This window comes from Rhipicephalus sanguineus, chromosome 7 (genome assembly GCF_013339695.2).
Source record: "Rhipicephalus sanguineus isolate Rsan-2018 chromosome 7, BIME_Rsan_1.4, whole genome shotgun sequence".
In the NCBI taxonomy this organism is placed as follows: Eukaryota; Metazoa; Arthropoda; class Arachnida; order Ixodida; family Ixodidae; genus Rhipicephalus; species Rhipicephalus sanguineus.
In genome coordinates, this window is record NC_051182.1 from 89206879 (window position 1) to 89214400 (window position 7522).

Consider the following 7522-nt stretch of genomic DNA (forward strand, 5'->3'; position numbering starts at 1 on the left):
GAAACAATAAGCACTACCATACAACTAGTCGACACTGATTTACTGTTCCCTTGGGAACAGCCAGGACGTACAGAAGTTTTGGCAAAGCGGGCAGATTTGCTTGTACACCTCTAGAAGCCGTTTTTTTATTCGATTAGCGATATATATATATATATATATATATATATATATATATATATATATATATATATATATATATATATATATATATATATATATATATATATGCTACGTGACGCCAACAGGCAGAAAAAGAGTGTTCCACACTCGCCGTCATGGCTACTGGCGGCGCTGACTGACGCTCCCACGTTTAATGCACACATATATACCCTATAAAGTGGACGGGGGGATGGCCGCCGCGGTAGCTCAGTTGGTAGAGCATCGGACGCGTTATTCGAAGGTCGCAGGTTCGGTCCCTGCCCGCGGCAAGCTATCTTTTCGTCCACTTTTCTTTCTTCACAATTACCTTACATTTATTACTAAAAACATCCCCTATACTTTCCTTGGCATTATTGTCTGTTAGTTCTCATTAATATTGTGTATAACAAAGAAAACGAGCCCTTGAAATTAACACTTCTTTCCTTCATTTATATATATATACGTATTAGTACTTCGATCGGGCATTAGTATATCGACTGCAAACAAATTGAAAAAGAAGATAGTCTTGGAATTTTTATTCGCCTTAGGCGAATACGAGTACATAAGAGACCCAGTAAGTATTTTATTATACTGTATCGCCAGAAGAATGGCCCACTATAGAGGTGGAGGTCTTGCATGTTAGCATAGTGTAAATGCGCATGCGCATGATGTTGCCGCTTTTACGAAGCGACTTGATACGCAACTGACCTGGCTATAGCATCGGGGCGATGCTCTTTTAGAGGGAGGCGAATGCCACGTCCGCTCTATGCAGACAACGAAGACGATGTGCGCTCTGACGGTCTATCGGAACGAGGCATCCTCCGAAGATAACGGGTTTATATTTATGTTCTTGAATATGCTGCTGCTTAAAACGGGCGGTTTGCTCTTGTACCAAACATCTTGGTTCTCCGCTTACGGTGTACCGCGACAATATATTCGCACATACACAGATATTAATGGGGGGGGGGGGGGTAGGGGTCAGGAGTGGAGTAGGGCTGGGAAGCGGGCAAAAAAAAGAGGAGCGCGACTTGGTTGTGGGCAAATATTCGGGGTGCAGTGCTTAAAATGCTCACGCACAGAGATACATGGTAGACACGACGTTTGATGCGTCGTGTATACTATGTATGTACTATGTTTTTAGCGCTACACCCTGCAGTTTCACCCTGAACCAGCTCGCCCAAACCAAAGTTCTGCCGATTGCGAAAAGAGAGAGAGGCGCAGCATGGTTGTGAAATGAAATTCCTGGGAAGCGAAAGGCAACATCACGGTTAAGAGATAGCCTGTGCGAGTACATAGAATGCATACTGTTGCCAGGTCAAAAATTTGAAAAATAGCCAACAGTCTAGCCAACCTTGGCCACAGGCAGAAACGTAGCTTACAAGGACGCTACATTACAGAATAACGTTGGGTCTGTTTAACTGTAAAGATTTTGTCAAAGCCAAATCCACTTTATTAATTTGAGGAACGCATATAAAATAAATGCAACAATTACAAATTACTTGAGAAACAGTATTTTTATTAACATGTTCTATGACCAATTATTCGCATCACAAAAAAATCATGGCTGATCCCTCTGTCATGGGAATCGGTATAACACGAAAGTGAAACGTGTCTTCACAGACGTAGTTGAGCGTTTGTTGTGCATTCTTTCGCCCCAAGCGTGAAGGAATGAATGCTACAGCATCAAAATGTAAAGTTACGCGAAGAACAGCAAGCCGCTCGAAGGTTGCAATGCGCTGCTCAAATAGAAAGGACGCGCGGAACGAACATACACAGGATGAGCATGAACTGTCACAGTTGTAACTTATTTCTGTGTGAGCAGCGCGCTTCTTTCGCAAAAGCTGCCGCTGCAGTGAGCGAGGTGACCTTCGGGCTCTCAACGGAAACTTGCAGGCAGAGAGCAAGACGTACAAACCACCGAGATCACGAGATAAGCGCCCGCACGAGCGACCACGCCCTGTCGAGGGGCGCGCTAATCCGCGTGGGGGACGACTTTTAAAGCGCGCTCTTCGAGCACTTCGCGCCATCTCCCTAGTGATAACGAAAACACGCCGTACCGCCGATCTCTGAGTACCGCCACCGGCAAATGGTGTACATAAATAGCTCGCCGTTAGCATAGCAGTGAACATGCCGTCTGTGGCGGAGTCGTTCCGCGCTGCGCGCTGCCGATCGAGAGGTTGTAATTTCGACTCCTGGTGATGGAACCTTTTCTTATAGTTTTTTCTTTGCCATATGTTAGTCTTTATATTTTATAACGTCATATCCGTGACGGAAATGCGTCAGTGGAGCCGTGGTGGACCCCGGCATAAAACACTATCGTGTTAAAAAAAAACAACACGTAGTCAAAATCAGGGCTCCAGTTCAGATGTAAATATATGGATTTCAGTGAAGGTTGTTCCTAAGAAAACTCTCTTGAACTCTGCGTTTGACCTCGGCAGGACAAGTAGATTTCATCTCATTTCATTTCATTTATTGATTTATTTACAAGAATAATGTTGCGGGAGACAAGGGGAAAAAGGCTGATCAATCAGCTTGAGGGTGTCCTATCCACCCTACACGTATTTCAGCGTAAACGGTCGCTACACCGTTTACGCTAATGGAGTGCTGCCTCCTCAAAATGCACCGCAAGGTTTCTGCAGGACGAATCTTTGTAGTTGTGGATCTTCGTCCAGATATTTGCAAGTGGATTACACTCACCGATCTCTTCAGCTTTTAGATATCGTAGCTGTCGTTTGTTTCCCACATGAGAGCTTTTTGATGCCTTGGATATTGTGAAAGCTCCCGCATTTGATTGGTTCTTATGATGGACAAGGTGGAACTATTTCGAGTGCCGTTGTCCTAAGGTGGGCGCAAATATTTCTTAAGGTTGCTGCATAATATGGTTTTTGTGCATTTCTGTGCACGTTTTAGCTATAGGTCAAGTATTTCAGAAGTGGCTGAGACGTAGCCAAGTAGCCAAGGAAACAAATTCCCGCCTGTAAAACAGCTTTAAAAACCCGCCAAATCGGTGCATTAGCCTATTGTAGCGAACATATCATCAGCCAACGAATGGTCTCACTGAAAGATTTAATTGCACTTAGGGTGATATGCTGACAATGTACACCGCATCATACCTGACCAATTGGGACACCGTACTTCCATTCGTCACGTAGGCGTACAACACCACCACGCACGCAACCACAGGTTTTTCGCTTTTATTTCTCTTGTATGGAGTCCAACCATTATGCACGCTGGACACCATGTTTCCCTACGCGCCCGACTCATGTGAATACACTGCAATTTCTGATATTTTCATGTACGCCGAAGATTGCAGACAATTCGCCAGTTCACTGACAACCGAGGACCAAGGGCACCAAAAGCTAAGGCACGACACCGGCCGACATCTCTATATTTTCAGGACAGGTGCCCTCATTTGGATTTGGATTCCATCGAATACTCCGAGCTTTTCGTCAAAAATTTACTGGCCCATTATTACGGGCACTACTGCATTCTCGCTCGTACGTCGCCAGTCAATTATAAGGTTGAGCCTTTGGCACCGTCCCGAAAATTACGCCGTCGTGGTAGGGAAATCGTCAATGCGAGTCGGCTCAAGCCCTATGATGATCCCGTCATACTGACAACGCCTTAAGCAGCGAGGATGGTTACGTCATTCAACGGGGGCCAATGTTGTGAACAATACGAGACGACAGTGTCACTGCCAGGGGAAAACGAGAGGAGCAGGAGAAGAGGAAGACGACGACGACGCTGCTCCTGTGATCATCACGGTCTTTTGTGCCTTGGTGCTCATTAAATACCTCTTAAACATCTCCTGTGCACGTAACAATATATATATATATATATATATATATATATATATATATATATATATATATATATATATATATATATATATATATACATGGGCGCGAACCTCACTAATCACCAGTGTTACCCGAAAATGAACAATGACACACACGGGCAGCTAACACCAATTAGGTTTCTTGAGAGACGTAAAGGATAATTGAAAATTACTTGAAGTAAACGACCTCATTAACCCTGTGATTGAAGCCGGCACCGCATGCTTGAGCTTCTTAGGCGAAGCATTCGTACGGAGTGCTTGGATGCTTATATTTATTAGAAACTCAATATTTTAGAAACCGCTAAATTGCACGCAATTTTACGCATTTATCATGGATCGCGATATCGAAACACAGCCTACCGGAACTTGCCGGCGGGCTCGGTTATCAAAACTTGCCGTGTCAAACAAAAGACGAACATTAAATGAAGGCGTGTCGAGGCAGTATTTTACTATGTGAAACTGGCAAGTATACGTGCTTGCACAAGTGGAACACGTTAGCTTTACGTGTAGCGTTCTGTGCTGATCTGCCTTCTTTTTTCGCGCTGTGCACCACGACCACGTACTCTCCAACCTTTATTTTACTGTACAGCATAAAACTGGCGGTCGCATTTCCACGGATACAAAATATTAGATGCCCGTGTACTAACATTTAGGCGCGCGTTACAGAACCCAGGGTGGTCGAAATTTCCAGAGCTCCCAAATACGATGTGTCTCATATTGGCACCGTTGTTTTGGCACATAACACCGTAAAATATTACAATTACAGGATAAAACTAAAGAATATCAAGTACGACGCTGCTTTTTATAGACCGGTGAAAGAATGGTTTGCGCATATTTATAATTCTAAAAAGAAACAGATAAGCCCCAAACATTGTAATTAAAAAAAAAACCTTCATTCGTGCACACCTGACACCTGCCGTTATTCCCGGCCAGATTCTGCTTCAATTCACATTGATTCAAATTACGTGACCTCCTCTTAACGGTAGTTTCGAGCTAACATAGAAGAGCGGACGTTTTTCTCAGGGCCTAGCGCGGTCGGTTTTCACATTACCAGCGAAACTCAATTATGAATATCTCAAATCATGTGCAAGTTTCGTGATTTTTAACAAATGGTTATGTCCTAAATTTTGACGGCCTGCGACTTTCTCGTGTAATCAGCTACCTTAAGCTCAAAATAAAATGTTTATAAGCGAGTTTTTCCGGGCGATTCATTTCACGATAGAACTTAAGCTGCGGGAAACTATTTCCGCACTGACGTAGAGTTCGTGTGCAAAGACGATAGGGGATTTTCATGGTAAAACATTTACCTAAAAAAAATAGAATGATTACGATACTGCCTAATGGGAAATGTGAGACTCGCTCTGCGCGTATTTACGTTTTGGCAATATCCCGAGGCAATGAATTTGATAGACTCATGTGTGCGCCTAAAACTTGAAAGAGCCTATGCTTGCGCATGTTGGTAATTCGTGTTTCACTTTTTGAGCGCACAAAAGAAGAAGGACAAAAAACGACAGCGCTGAGTCGGCGTCGTTTCTGGTCCTTGTTCTTTTGTGCGCTCAGAAAGTTAAACGTGCGCCTAAAGTTTCTGACTACTAATTACTGAAATTTGTCATTTTTTATTTTTCATTTGTTTGAAGTTTTATTGTGGCTGCTTTTTGGTTTTTCCTTCATTTTCTGCTTCGGTTGCTCAAACTGTCCTGACAGGCCACTCTTCACTCTTACTTTGGTTGTTTGATTCATTACTCTGATCATTATAATCTCTTTTTTTCTGTTTCGGAAGCGAACATCTCAGAGTAACTCCACCGGCCTCACAAAGGAATAGCGTCGCGTGAGCCAGGAGATCTTTCGCCGCTCTCCTCTGCTTGCTTGGTGAGGAACCATGCTGAACCCACGAACAGGCACCGAAAAGCTGTGCTGTAAAATGGGTATTGTCTAGAAAATAAAACTCAGCTTGAATGCTTTTACTGCTTTACCTACCATAGAAACACAACAACAATGAGACGCTGTAGAGGCGCCTTCTGGGCTAATCGTAACCAGCTGTGGATCTTAAGCGTGCGCGTAAATCTAAGTACACTGACGTTCTTGCATTTTGTCTCCATCGCAAGGCGACCTCCGTAGTCGGCAGTCGAACGCGTGTCATCGGGCTTACAAGCTAGGCGCCTCACCTGCTCAGCTCTCACAGTGTGCTGTTTACACAAAATAAGTGTATAATGGGAAGTCAGGGCTGTACAGGTGGCGCGCCGAAAAAGGACACCTGGCGGTGTGACGCGCACTACGACCGCTTGCCCAGACGATCGGCCGCATTGTACGGCGGCGAGCGTACGGGCGTATGCCGTTCCCGTCCTTTCCTTTGGCACAAACAGCTCGATCAGCTAGCAGTGCTGCACTACGGTTTGTTTTTTTTTAAACTTTGCCTGAAGGATACTTTCAGAGTAAAGCACTCGAAAACGAACATAAATTCTGGAAAGCGGCCCACTTCTATGCATAGAGCGTCGAAGAGACCGTGCCGTTCCGCGATGGCGACTACCTCGCCATCATTTTCTGGCTGTGTGCTGGGATTTGTTTTCAACTGTGCATGCCACAAGCCTCCATTGATAAGTCCGTGCTGCCCCGACGCGAAGCTGCCCACTCTTTCAGGAAAGACGTTAACGCAGCTCCTCATTAGTGGTGCCAAGCCTGAAGGAAGTGCAGAGCCGAAGGGCTTCTTTGTTTCCCTTTAGTTTTTAGTTTTGCGCTTCCTTTTTCTCTCTTCTGCGCTTTTGCTGTCTTTTTGTCTCTATATATTTCTATATATCCTTCTCTTCCCTTCCTTTCTCATTCTTTCTATGATTTGCTTTACACTCTTCCCTGCTTCTCACTCTAACATATTTCCTCCTCGCCCTGAGTTCCTCAATTTCTTTCCGACGCCTCCCTATACTATACTGCGCAAGGCTATGCTTTGCTCTGCTAGGGTGCCTGGATAGCCGAGTGGTTTCGATGCTCGCCTTCAGATCGTGGGTACGCGGGTTCGCCACCTCGCCAAGCAATTCTTTCCCAAAGAATTTTCCCCTCTCTCTCTCTGTACTCGTTCTCTCGCCCATCAGAGTTATTGCGTCCCACGCCGCACAAATCGACGCACGGGGTTTGGGAAAGAAGCAGAATATGAAGAAGAGGACGAAGCGAGCGCGCTAATGATGATGATCATTTCTGTTCACCCGTCACGGACCAATGCTTGGTTGAATCAGCTCCGCTGTTAGACAAGATGCAAGGTAGAGCTGCGTCAATTTTTCCTTGGGGCACTTTGGCAGTCGATGGTATGCACGCGGAAGTTGTTCAAGCAAACCGCCGTGGTAGCATAGTATGTTGGGTGTAAGCCTGAGGGTGCGGCATAGATGCCCGGCCCCGGCAGCCGCATTTCGGTGGGGGAGAAATTTAAAGAACACCCGTGTACTTGCACCTATGGGCACATCAAATGACCCCAGGTGGTCAAAAGTAATTCCGGGTCCCCTATTACGGCACACCTCATAATCATATCTTGTTTGGAATGTAAAACACTGGCACTTATTT